We start from the raw sequence: 13,495 nt of genomic DNA on the forward strand, positions 1-13,495 counted from the left end.
ATGGACTGGGTTGTTTCCACCTTTTGGCTATTGTGAATAGTGCTGCTGTGAACATTCATGTACAAGTTTTCATGTGGGCATATGTGGGGTTTTAAAATTAATTAATTAATTAATTTTGGGGGGGCAGCACTGGGTCTTCTAAAAAAAGTCCCTGTCTTTTTTTATAAGTAAAGTTGTATTAGAAACTCCACACCCATTTGTTTACATACTGCCCATGGCTGCTTTCATACTGTAACAGCAGAGTTGAATAGTTGCAGCAGAGATTGTGTAGCCCACAGAGCCTAGAATATTGACTCTCTGGTCCTTAACATAAAACGTTTGCTGACTCCTCATTTAAATCAAATGGACTCTGACACCCAAGTTCTCCCTATCAAGCCCCAAACACTCTCAACCCAGTTTCCTCCCCAGTCTGCTCCACTCCAGCTTGTCTGCCCTCCTCTCTGTCCCTCTTGAAGAAAGAGGAAAAATAGATTCCTCCTTCCATGTGTAGAAAAGGAAGGCCCAGACAAAACCGAGTATGGTCAGGTTTCTGTTCCTCCTCAGCAGTAGTGGGGGCTGTGGAGGAGGAGGACAGGACTAGGAAGGGGACCACCAGCTGCTCCCTGAATCCCACCTCTCTCCATCCCCAGCTAAAGACTGACTGAGGGAGAGGGGAGCCTGGTCCCTGGTTTGCTCTGTGGTCTGGGAGAAGTCCCTGCCTCTCTGGGCCTCATCATTCCCCTGCTGTTACCAGAGGAGAGGGAATAGACAGGCCCCAAAGATGCTTCCAGTTCTCACATTCTAGGAGTAGGACCATGACCTCCATGCCCCTCTCCAAAGGCAAAGCAAGAAACCAGCTGTCAACAGAGCACGGTAATAAAAAGTTCATAAGCCAGAGCTGGCCACAATCAATCCTGGTAATTCCTCACTTCTCCAGAGGGTAGGCATACACTCAAAGTAGAGGAGATGTGAGCCTGGTCAGAGAGGGCTGGGACCAGCCCACTTGACAGACCCCAGGCCCAGGGGGTACAGCAGAGCTTGGGCAGTGGCAGTGTCACCTGCTTTCTCCATCCTATCACATCCCACGGAATCAACAACTATGGGATAGGCTCAGTGTCTGGAGGCAGCGGCCCTTCTGCAATGACTCCCAGATCTCCACCTACATCTGGGCCCCAAGTCTCCCCGCAGTTCCAGCCACACCCACAGCGGCCAACGTTTATCCAGCACTTACTTTCTAAGCATTTGATCCTCTCCACAACCTGATGAGGTGGGGATGCTTATCATCATCTCCAATTCCTCCTGGGTGTCTTTTCTCAGCTAGCCTGTCCTGACCTGCCCCTCTACCTGTGTTTTCAATTCAGTGAATGATTCCAGCAATTGGTGTGTTCATTTTCTATTGTTGTTGTAATATATGACCACTTAGTGCCTTAAAACAATATCCTTTTATTCTCCCCCAGGTTTACAGGTTAGAAGTCCAGGATGGCATGGCTGGGTTCCTTGATCAGTGCTTACAGGGGTAAAAATCAAAGTTTCCAACTGCTGTGATCTCATCTGGCACTTGGGATCCTCTTCCATGCTCATTCCTGCTGTTGGCATATTTCAGTTCCTTGTGGTTGTAGGATTGGGATCCTAGCTTCCTATTGGCCAGGGATCCTTCTAGCTTCTTACAGCTGCTCTTTGGTCCTCGTAGGTGGCCTCCTCCATCTTCAGGTGCTAGGTTCAAATCTGATTCCCCTTCAGCGAACAGCAGAGGAAGCTCCTCAGGCATACTGTCCATTCCCGTTTTCCCACAGTTGCCTGAATGATCTTCCAAAAGCATAAAACTAACTAGGTTAACCTGCACTTAAACTCCTGCTCCCCAGTAGCCTCAAGATCTAAACAAAACTCTGTGAAGTTCATTCATTCAAATGTTTTCTGAGCACTGACTCCCTGCCAGGTACCAGTTCCACAGACAGTCTCTGCCCTCCTGGAGCTTTCTGTGTTGTGAGACGGAGGGACCCCAACAATGAACATGGCTGCGGTAAGTGCTGAGAGTGGCCATTCTCTTGGGCCCTGCGACCAGGCCGTCTTCAGCCCTGCCCTCCCCCTTCCTCACCTCCAGGCTTTCCCAGCACCCCCTCCCCCCAACCATTCCACAAATCTCAGTAGGAAGCAGCTTTTTCCCAGATCCCTGCCTAGGTTCCAGTTCTTAGAGTTCCTGATGCTTCCCAGTCATGGAACACAGCAGCAGAGTTCATATGGAACCCCTGGGGAGGCAAGGACTTTCTCTAGCTCCCTCTGATGCCTGGCACTGTGTTTGACACATATAGATGCTCAGTACAATTTTTGGAATGACTGGAGAGTCCGATAGGCAATGGTGGAGTTGCAAACCTCCTCAGCATCTTCTCTACTCCTGATGGTCTGCTAACTCCACAGAAAATGCTGGCAGCAAAAACTCCAGCCGCTCAGAGTTCTAGCCCATGGGTGCCTACGCTGGCATCCTCTGTCCTGGCCTTAGCTGTAAATTGCAGCTGGAGCCCCAGGATGTTGCTGCTTGGGGATCAGCTATTTAAGGACCAGAGCTCACTCCATGGCACGAAGTCTGGCAGGCATGCCAGTGTCAAGTCCAAGGAGAGCAAGGGAGAAGGATGAGATTTTCTGGGCACAAGAACAGAAAGTGTGCCCATCAAGCACTATGCTCAAGAACCCCGTTAAGCAGTGGGAGGCAGCTGGCACTGTGGAGACAGGATAGGTTTTGCATGCATGTGCATGCACACAGAAACACACACACATACACACACACTCACATCAACACATCACCAACTTCTACCAAAACAGCAAAGAAAACAGGAGAGTCTCCAACAGAGGAGAGATTTCCCTGATTTTTGAGAGCGTGCAAAGCCAATGGAAGAGGGTAACAGATGAAATGGGTTGGCAGAGCTGCAGCCCAGGAGAGGCTTCGGGGGTGGCAGGGGCATTGCAGAGGGAACTCACCTTGCATAGCACCCACAGGCCCCGGGACTGTGTGAGTGGGAGTCAGAAGTGAAACAGTGGCAGCACCGGCCCGCACAGCCTCCTCCCTCCAGGCAGCCCCAGACAAAAAACCCATCTGGGAAAAGCACGGGCTTTCAGTAGGTGTTGGTGGCCCAAAGTAGAGTCTGCGTCAGGCTGCGATTGGGAATCCAGGGCTGACAACGGACTCAGTGGCCACCCTCCCCCTCTCCCCACCACCAACTGGAGCCACAGTCCATGGCCCACGGGAGCTGCCTCAGCACAAAGTGTCCAACCATAACACAAAGTGTCTCGTGGAACTGTCTCAGCTTCCCATCTGTTAAATGTCTGGATTAGGTGGTCCCTAGGGTCCCTTGGACTTCTAAAAATATCATCCTCCCCACTAATTTTATCCCTGCCAGAAATCAAATCCACATGCCACTGGCTGCCCCAGGTCACTGGCTGGGAAAGTGGGAAGGAGGGAGAGTCAGTGCTGATGCCCTACATTAACCCTAACCCTAACCCTCCTAAGGGCCAGCATTCCCAGTGTCAAATTGTGTCCCCCAAAACGATCTGTTCAAGTGCTAATCCTGGTACCTGTGCACGTGACCTTATTTGGAAATAGGGTTTTGTAGACGTAATCAAGTAAAGATGAGCTCATTAGGATGGACCCTGATACAATATGACTGGTGTCCTTATAAGAAGAGGAAAAATGCCGTGTAACAGCAGAGGCAGAGATTAGAGAGATGTGTCTACAAGCCAAGGAACACCAGGGATAGCAGCGACACCAGAAGCTAAGAGAAAGGCACAGAACAGATTCTCCCCTAGAACCTGCAGAGAAAGCACAGCCCTGCGGATACTTTGATCTTGGACTTCTAGCCTCCAGAATTATGAGACAATAAATTTGTATTGTTTTAAGCCGACCAATTTGTGGTACTTAATTAGTGCAGCTCTAGGAAACTAACACACTGAGCCAGTCCCCAGGATCTGCTTATTGAACAAATGAATACCTCTCCTCCCCACCCCAATCTATCATCCTGAGGGAACAGAAAAGGAAGCAGGCCCACCCCTCAGGTTTCAAGGGTTCAGGGCAAGAGCATAGATGGATTCCTGTTCCCTCCTCTATTTCCACCTATCCGTCCCACCCTGTTCTGTATACTGAGGGACCCACACTCTGTCCACGACCGCCCCCCACACACACACCTTGGCCTCCCTTCAGGGACAGCTCTCTCTCTGAATAGCAGATCGAGGGAGAGGGCTGGGCAGGCAGTAGTAATGGACTCAGAGCTGACTGGGCAGGGAATTCCTGCACCTGGAGGATTTGGGGTGCGGGGACACACCCCCTTGGTCTTGCAAATGCCTCACCCTGGCCCACTAAAGCTCAGGCCCTGGCGGTGCCTGGTGGCCCAGAAGTGAACAGCCACACATCCAGCATGTGCCTAACAGCAGCAGGGAGCGCTTTCCTGGCAGCATCTCACTCAAACCTCATTCTATTTTAAAGGCGAAAAAACTGAAGCACAGTAAAGTTGAAGAATCTGTTCAGGGCTAAAAAGTTGATAAACTATATATCTGGGATCAAATCCTGATCTGTTTGACTCCCAGACACTTCCTTTCTCCTTATAACATGCTTTTCCCTAGACCTGGTTTAATTGGTAAACTGCCAAAACCTTATAAAATAGTTTAAAAACAAACAAACAATTTTTTAAAAAAACAAGCCATCAAAGTAACTTAGTACTAGAGAAAGAAAAGAGAGGCTGGAAATAGACCCAAACACATATTAGAATCTAGTATATCACAAAGGCATTTTAAATGAATGGATGGAAAGGGAAAGAATTCAATGAATGGCATCAGGACAATGGCAAGCCATCTGGAAGAAAGCAAAGCTGGAGCCCTGCCTTGTTCCTCACACTCGCCAGTAAAACTGATGATCAAAATTTTTCATATAAACAATAAAACCACAAAAGCACTAGAAAATTTTCCTTAAAATACAAAAAGCTTTTCTAGAGCACTAAGAGACAACTCTATAGAAAAACTGGACAATAACAGAACAGAAAGTTCACAGAAAAAGAAACATAAATGACCTACAAAAATATGAAATGTCAGCCTCCTTCTGAACTAAAGAAATGTAAATGAAAACAGACATAACCACTGCTCCTCCCCCTGAAAAAAGGTTGCTAAAACCCAGTCTTCGAAAGCGATGGAGAGACACTGTTAGAACAACTGTAAACTGCACCTTTTTAGAGGACAATTGAACCATACTGCATCCATCAAAACATAAATGTTAGGGATTTATCCCCGGAGAGACTCACAAAAGTACCAAAGATACCGCACAAGATTCACTGCAGACTTGCTCAAAATAGCAAAAACACTAAAACTAAAGTCCTTCAGTAGGGGCTGGTTAAATACATTATAGAAATCCATACAACATGATATGACAACACATTAAAAGAATAAGATTTATCTCTATCTATGGTGAAAGTAGAAAAATTTCCCAGCTATATTGATAAGTGGAAACAAGTTGCCAGAACAATATATTATGTTATTTAATGTACATAAACAAACAAATATATAGGTATATATATTTGCATATATACATGAAAACTTAATAGTGAATATCTCTGGAGAGCTTAAATCAGGGAATAGGTGTTAGGGAGGAAGGATGTTTAACTTTTGCTTTGTACTCTTGTGTACTATCTGAAAATGTTTTTAACATAAATATTATCACCTTTAAAATAATACATTTTAAATTCCAAAGCCAAAATCCTGATGCTATAGAAACCCAACTTTCTGAAGAGCCAAGCTGACTTTTCTAAGCTCTCAGGTTTACACAGTACGGTTTCTCCCAAGCAGTTGTGTTTGGGGAAGCTTCCATCCTCTGGAATCCCACTTGATGATCCCTCTCTCCTTAGCCTCTGTTCTGAAATCTCAGGCTTCACTTCTGGGGAGATACCAACTGCCGCTAAGGCAACTGAACTTCTATTTGAACTTCAGCTCCTAGAGTAAGCATCTAGCTTGATAAATAAAAAGTCAATTAAAAACTCATCCTTAATTTAAAAATGGGCAAGTAAACATTTCTCCTAAGGTATGCAAACAGCCATTAAGCACATGAAAAGTTGCTCAGCATCATTAACCATCAGGCAAATGCAAATCAAAACCACAGTGAGATACTACTTCACACCCACTAGGATAACTATAATGAAAAAGTCAGATAACAGCCAGTACTGATGAGAATGAGGAGAAATTGGAACACTCGTACGCTGCTGGTAGGAATGTGAAATGGTGCAGCCATTTTGGAAAACAGCCTGGCAGTTCCCCCAAAAGCTTAAGAGTTACCACTGCCCCAGCAATTCTATTCTAGGTACATACCCAGAGATGAATCAAAAACATATGCCCAGGGCTTCCCTGGTGGCACAGTGGTTGAGAATCTGCCTGCCAATGCAGGGGACATGGGTTCGAGCCCTGGTCTGGGAAGATTCCACATGCTGTGGAGCAACTAGACCCATGAGCCACAACTACTGAGCCTGCGCGTCTGGAGCTTGTGCTCCGCAACAGGAGAGGCCGCGACAGTGAGAGGCCCACACACCGCGATGAAGAGTGGCCCCCGCTCGCCGCAACTAGAGAAAGCCCTCGCACAGAAACGAAGACCCAACACAGCCAAAAATAAATAGATAAATAAATAAATAAAATACAATAAAATTTAAAAATAAAAATAAAAAAAATAATAATGATAAAAAAAAACATATGCCCATATACCCCGAGAAAACCATAATTCAAAAAGAGTCATGTACCACAATGTTCATTGCAGCACTATTTACAATAGCCAGGACATGGAAGCAACCTAAGTGTCCATCAACAGATGAATGGATAAAGAAGATGTGGCACATATATACAATGGAATATTACTCAGCCATAAAAAGAAACGAAATTGAGTTATTTGTAGTGAGGTGGATGGACCTAGAGACTGTCATAGGAGTGAAGTAAGTCAGAAAGAGAAAAACAAATACCGTATGCTAACACATATATATGGAATCTAAAAAAAAAAAAAAAAAGATACTGAGGAACCTAGGGGCAGGGCACGAATAAAGATACAGACATAGAGAATGGACTTGAGGACACAGGGAGTGGGAAGGGTAAGCTGCGATGAAGTGAGAGAGTGGCATGGACATATATACACTACCAAATGTAAAATAGATAGCTAGTGGGAAGCAGCCGCATAACACAGGGAGATCAGCTCAGTGCTTTGTGACCACCTAGAGGGGTGGGATAAGGAGGGTGGGAGGGAGACTCAAGAGGGAAGGGATATGGGGATATATGTATACGTATAGCTGATTCACTTTGTGATACAGCAGAAACTAACACACCATTGTAAAGCAATTATACTCCAATAAAGATGTTAAAAAAAAACAAAAACAAAAACAAAAACATATGCCCTGGGACTTCCCTGGTGGCACAGTGGTTAAGAATCTGCCTGCCAATGCATGGGACATGGGTTCGACCCCTGGTGTGGGAAGATCCCACATGCCGCGGAGCAACTAAGCCCGTGCTCCACAACTACTGAGCCTGTGCGCCACAACAACTGAAGCCCGCGCGCCTAGAGCCCGTGCTCCACAACAAGAGAAGCCACCTCAATGAGAAGACTGCACATCGCAACGAAGAGCAGCCCCCGCTCGCTACAACTAGAGAAAGCCCACGCGCAGCAACGAAGACCCAACGCAGCCAAAAATAAATAAATAAATAAAGTTATTTAAAAAAAAAAAAGACAGCGGGCTAGATTTGGTGCATGGGCTGTAGCTCACTGTAGTTCCTTGATTGGATGGTGGTGGTGGTGCTGGTGGTGGCGGCAGCGGCTTCCCCTATCCTCACCTCCCTTTTATCATCAATACCATTATTTGGAGCCCAGTTACATACGGTTTTAGATACCTAAATCACTTGCTGGCAACACAGAGCCATTAAAATATTTAAAAAAAATAGAAATATGATTGTTTTCAGTTTAAAAAAAATTGAATAAGTAATATATTCACATGGTTCAAAATTATACCAAAAAGTTATTCAGTGAGAAGTGTCCCTCCCACCCCTATTTCAGTTACCCATTTTACTAACCAGAAGCAACCAATGAGACCCATTTCCTACTTCGCCTTCTATAGATAGTCCATATCTTGTCTATATACAAATGCTTTTCCCATTTTTATAGAAAAAGTAGCATGCTATGCATAATATTCTGCACCTTGCTTTTTTCAGTAGGAGAGTGTTCCTATTAAATTTTTGGTGTTTCTATTAAGATAGCATTAACAAATTATTTTATCACTGTTTACGAGAGGTTTGACATCTTCCTAATGTTGAATCTTCCTATTTGCTCAGATCTTCTATGTGCTCAATATTTCAAATTTTCTTCATCTTTGTCTTGATAAGTATATTCCTAGGTGTTTTAGGTCCTTCTTTTATATCTTTTGATTGTCGTTGGCATATACAAAAGCCACCATACTGACTTCTTTTATAGTTTAGAATAGTGTTTTGGGCTTTGGGTTTTCCATGTTTATAATCATATTATCTGCAAATGATGATGGTTTTATCTACTCTTTTCCTGTTTTTGTACCTCTAGTTTCTTTCTCTTGTCCAATTGTATTGGTTGTACCTCCAGAAAAGGTTAAATAATGATGGAAGAAGACAACTTTGTGTTGTTTCTTACTGTAATGAAAGTGCTTCTGGAAGATGATGTTTGGGTTGTTTTTATAAATGTTTACCTTATTCTATTTTATCAAGAATGTTTACTAAAAATATGTGTTGGGTTTTATCAATTGCCCTGTTAATATATATTGATAAGACTTTTTTCCTCATTTTCTCTATTAATATGGTGCTTTATATTAGCAGAGTTCCTAATATTAAACCATCCTTGTCTTTTTGGAATAAGCCTTCCTTGTTGATTTACAATTATTATTCATGTGCTGTTAGATTGTGTTTGCTTACACTTACTAGCATTCTTCCATCACTACACATAACTGAACTCAGACTGGTTCTCTTGTATTGGTTGTGTCAAGCCTGATGCCTGAGATGGCCAAGTGGAGGGAGATGTGGAAGACGTTGTGGGACCTGTGTGTCTGGAGCTCATGGGAATGGGCCGGACAGAGAGATAGATTTGTGAGTCATTGCATATAGGTGGTATTTTGTGTCAAGAGACTGGATGAGATCACCCAGGAACTGAGTAGATAGAGACGAAGAGGGGAGGAGGACTGAGCCTTGGGGTGCTTCAACGATTTGAGATTCAGCCTCTGACAGGGAACCAGCAAAAGAAGTGGAAAATTATTTGGCAATAAAGAGAAATGAGGTACTGATACACACTATAATATGGATGAACATTGAAAAGATTATGCTAAGTGAAAGAGGCCAGACACAAAAAGCCACATTTTATAGGATTCCATTTATACAAAATGTCCAGGCAAATCTATAGAGACAAAAGCAGGTTAGTGGTTGTGGGAGCTGGAGGGAGGGTTGGGATAGGAATGGCCAGGTTAGGAGTTTCATTTTACATGATGAAAGTGTTCCAAACTGAGATTATGGTGACCAACTCTGTGAATATGCTAAAACCATTGAATTGTACACTGTAAGTGGGTAGGTTTTATGATATGCCAGTTATAGCTCCACAGAAAATATGGGGGAAAAAAAGAAACTGAGAAGTGGCTAGAGTGTAGAAGGAAAATCTGGTGACTGGCATGAGGAAGCTGATCCCACCATGGGTCAGGGCTCAAAGCACCACCAGTGGGAGGCTAGTTCTCACCTTTTTGGCAAAATGCAGGAACATTAATTGGGGACAAGAGTACTTGTTGGCAACATGTTCAATTCCAGGACATCGTTCTTCATTGCTGGAAGTAGTTCTGACCTAACAGCCAAAGGGAGGGTCAATTTTAGAAGAAACACTTCCCCAGGAGGAAAAGATTTACTGGCAGGATGTGACAAGGGAAAATAGGTGGGCCCTGGGCTAGAGACTAGACTAGCCTAACACAAGCCGGTGACCAGACCGACCTTGGCTGGTGAGAGAGCATGAATGGAGTTGGTTCTGGAAAAGCAGAGCCGTTAGGACTGGGCCAGATGGGTAGGGGTGTCCCTGGGAGGAGGCACCGCTGAAACAGGGAGACGTCAGGATTAAGACGTCGGATGTCAGAATTGATGAGATTTGAGAATTGATGGAGCTCGAGGGGTAAGGAAGGACATGGTCCTGGAAAGCTGGCCCAAGCCTCACTAGGCCAATCTGACGTATTTGTTGAGCCCTTGCATGTGCAAAGGACTACTGGGGCTGGGCCCGTAACAGGTCCTCACCTGAAGGGACCAGAGCTGTGCGCATGCCCAGATCACCTCTCGGGCGTGCCGGAAGTGCTACTGTCAGGCCCGCGGAGGGGCAGAGCTGTGAGCCAAAGGGCACTGCTGACCATTCGGGGGTGTCATCTTGGAGGAGACAGAATTTGGTGAGGAAGAAGGGAGGCTATTCCAGGCAGAAGGAGGTTTGTGCTGCCAAAGTGATTCAGAAGTCACCGATATGGGGCTCCTGCCAGTGGAGGTAGAGATTGCTGAGGATGCTGGGAGAAGACGACTGGTGCAGGCGTCACCTGGACGAGGTACTGAGTGAGGTGAGGGGGACTCGGTGGACAGATGTTGCAGCCGGAGATGTGAAGACTGGAAACCGGAATGAGACTGGAGGACTGGAAACGAGTGAATGAGTGACCAGCTCTATGGTTGGCGCTGGGTTTTCACCCTCTTTACACCCACTTGAGTGCTGAAGCGACTTTCAAATGAAGAAAAATGAGGCTCAAAAAGGGGAAGTGACTTGTTCTAAACCCCAGAATTGGGACACAGGGGAGCTGGGATTTGAGCTGGCCTTTTGATTCCAAAGCCAAATCTGGAGCTCCTGTATTGGAGTCTAGGGGGCAGGTGAATGGTCTAGAATAGAGGTGGGCAAACTTTCCCTGTACAGGATCAGATAGTAAATATTTCTCGCTACGTGGGCCAAGAGGCAAAATTTAGAGGGTATTAGGAGATAAGTAAAAATACAAGAAGAGATGAAACATATTTCCATACATCTTTATTGACAGAATTTAAAACGTTACTTATGGACACTAACTTCTGGGTTTCATAGAATTTGTCATGAAATACTATTCTTTTGATTTTTTTCAATCATTAAAAATATTAAAAAATCACTCTTGGGAATTCTCTGGTGGTCCAGGGGTTAGGACTCGGAGCTTCCACTGCAGGGGACTAAGATTCCTCAAGACTCGCGGTGTGGTGCCCCCCACTCCCCCAAAAAAGTCACTCTTTGTTCAGGAGATATACAAAATCAGACAGTAGGTCAGCCGTATCTGGGCTGTGGGCCATGGTTTGCCAACCCCTGGTCTAGATCTGTGCTGCGCAGTATAGTGGCCACTGGCTCCATGTGGCTACTGAACACTCGAAAAGTATGTAGTCTGGACTGAGATGCACTGTAAGTGTAAAATACACACTGGATTTAAGGCAATCTAAAAAAACAAGCAAAATATCTCAATGATTTTTAATGTTGGTTACATGTTGAAATTATAATATTTTGGATAGATTGGTCTAAATTAAATATTATTAACATTAATTTCACCTGTTTCTTTTTGCCATTTTACTAATTATCTAATAGTCTTTTAACGTGGCTATTAGAAAATGTTAAATTATCCATGTGTTTGCATTTGTGGCTTGCATCATATTTCTGTTGTACAGTTCTGCTCAAGGAGTGAGACTGGGGACATGGGGTGAGATGGCCCCTCCACTTGTGTTGAGGGAGGTGAGAGGAAGTGCAGCCTGGCATTCGGGAGTGGAGTGTGGGGCCACGTTGGGGACATTGGATTTCATTAAGGAGAGGTGGAAGGGCAGGGTGAGGTGGATATGAAGACCAAGGAGGCTTCTGCAGGATTAGGTTGGAGGTGGTGAGGGGGCTTCAGGGAATAGTGGGGTTGAGCTGTTTGGGGGGGCAGCTGTGAGAAGCTGGGGGGCAAGGCAGCTGGTGAGAAGCAAGAGGTTCCCGAGCAGTCAGCCAGGTGAGTGTGGGATGAGGACCCTGCCCTGAGGAGCTTCCAGCTCTCAACCCCCCTGGATCAGGAGACAGTATGAACTTATATTCCATACTGAGCCTACTTGGAAAAGTGGTTTGGCTAGTTCACTGGCAGAATGTGGAGATAGAATGTTAAGATGCAGCATTCACCCCCAAAATCCTTGCTTTTCACAGCAGGAGAGGGCTCGTGGCTAGAGATCATTCCTCTCTCCTCAGCTATGTGGGCCCCCTCTGCCCAGCCTTGGGAGTCCTGCCTACTCTGGCCTTGTGCTGGGAACAAACGTGACTGTCAGAGCCTTGGCTCCTTGCACTTGGTGTTCATGCCCAGGAGCTGGCTTTGCCTTGCCCTCTGGAAGGAGAAAGGGGTGGGAGGTGCTAAGGAGATGGTACCTGCCTGTGGATTCCTGTTTCTTGGCTCGTAGGAGAAAGGCGGAGTTTCTGTGTTCATATCTGTGGTCTCTCATACTCAGCACTTGAGGTGGCAGGATGAAACCCTCAGCATGCCTGTTGTCTCTTGTTTCCCAAGTGCCCGGGGCTTGGGGGAGCGCTAGAGGTGCTGAGAGGACATGGCACATGGAGGCCTGGCTTCTAGGCCTGGTGCCACTGGACATGTTACTCCTTGCCATAGACTGAATGTTTGTGCTCCCCCTGCAAATTCGTATGTTGAAATCCTACCCCCGCCACAAGGTGATGGTATTAAGAGGTGGGGCCTTTGGGAGGTGATTAGGTCATGAGGGTAGAACCCTCTTGAATAGGATTAGTGCCCTCATAAAAGAGGCCCCACAGAGCTCCCTTACCCCTTTTGCCAGGTGAGAAGAAGTAAGAGGGAGAAGACAGCCATCTGTGAACCAGGAAGTGGGTTTCTCCAGACACCCAGTCTGCTGATGCCTTCATCTCGTACTTCCCAGCCTCCAGAGCTGTGAGAAATAAATTTCTGTTATTTATAAGCCATGTAGTCTATAGTAATTTGTTATAGCAGCTCGAACAGACTAAGGCACTCTCCCTTCTCTGACCTTTGGTTTTCTTCCCTGGTAATGCGGGGTTTGGACTTCATCTTTGAAATGGATCACCTCTTGATCCTTTTCTAGCCTTTAGGGACTAAAGTACTAGAAGAAATGGACAAAATAAACTGTGCTGCTAGAGGCAGGCATAGGCAGGAAGCGAGGAGGCCGTCACCTGTGAGGGGCTGGTTTTCTCCTTGCGAGAGGCAGACAGTGCTTCCCTCTGCCTTCCTTGTCAGGCCTGGCATTCAAGGCCCTCCACCTGGTGGTTCTGGTCCAACTTTCCAGCCTTACTGCCCATCCCGCCCCTATGCCTGGAGTCAGGGTTGTAACCACACACGTTCCTTAATGTCTCTCATCACCCCCTCCTTTCATGGACCATTGCCATTGCAGTACTCACTGACTTCCTGTTTCCTGTGGATGAACGGAACCCTTTGTCGTGGCATGTAAAGCCCCTGCCCAGCGACACAATCTCAGCTCCTCTCTG

The sequence above is a fragment of the Balaenoptera ricei genome, chromosome 3, assembly GCF_028023285.1.
Source record: "Balaenoptera ricei isolate mBalRic1 chromosome 3, mBalRic1.hap2, whole genome shotgun sequence".
Classification (NCBI taxonomy): domain Eukaryota; kingdom Metazoa; phylum Chordata; class Mammalia; order Artiodactyla; family Balaenopteridae; genus Balaenoptera; species Balaenoptera ricei.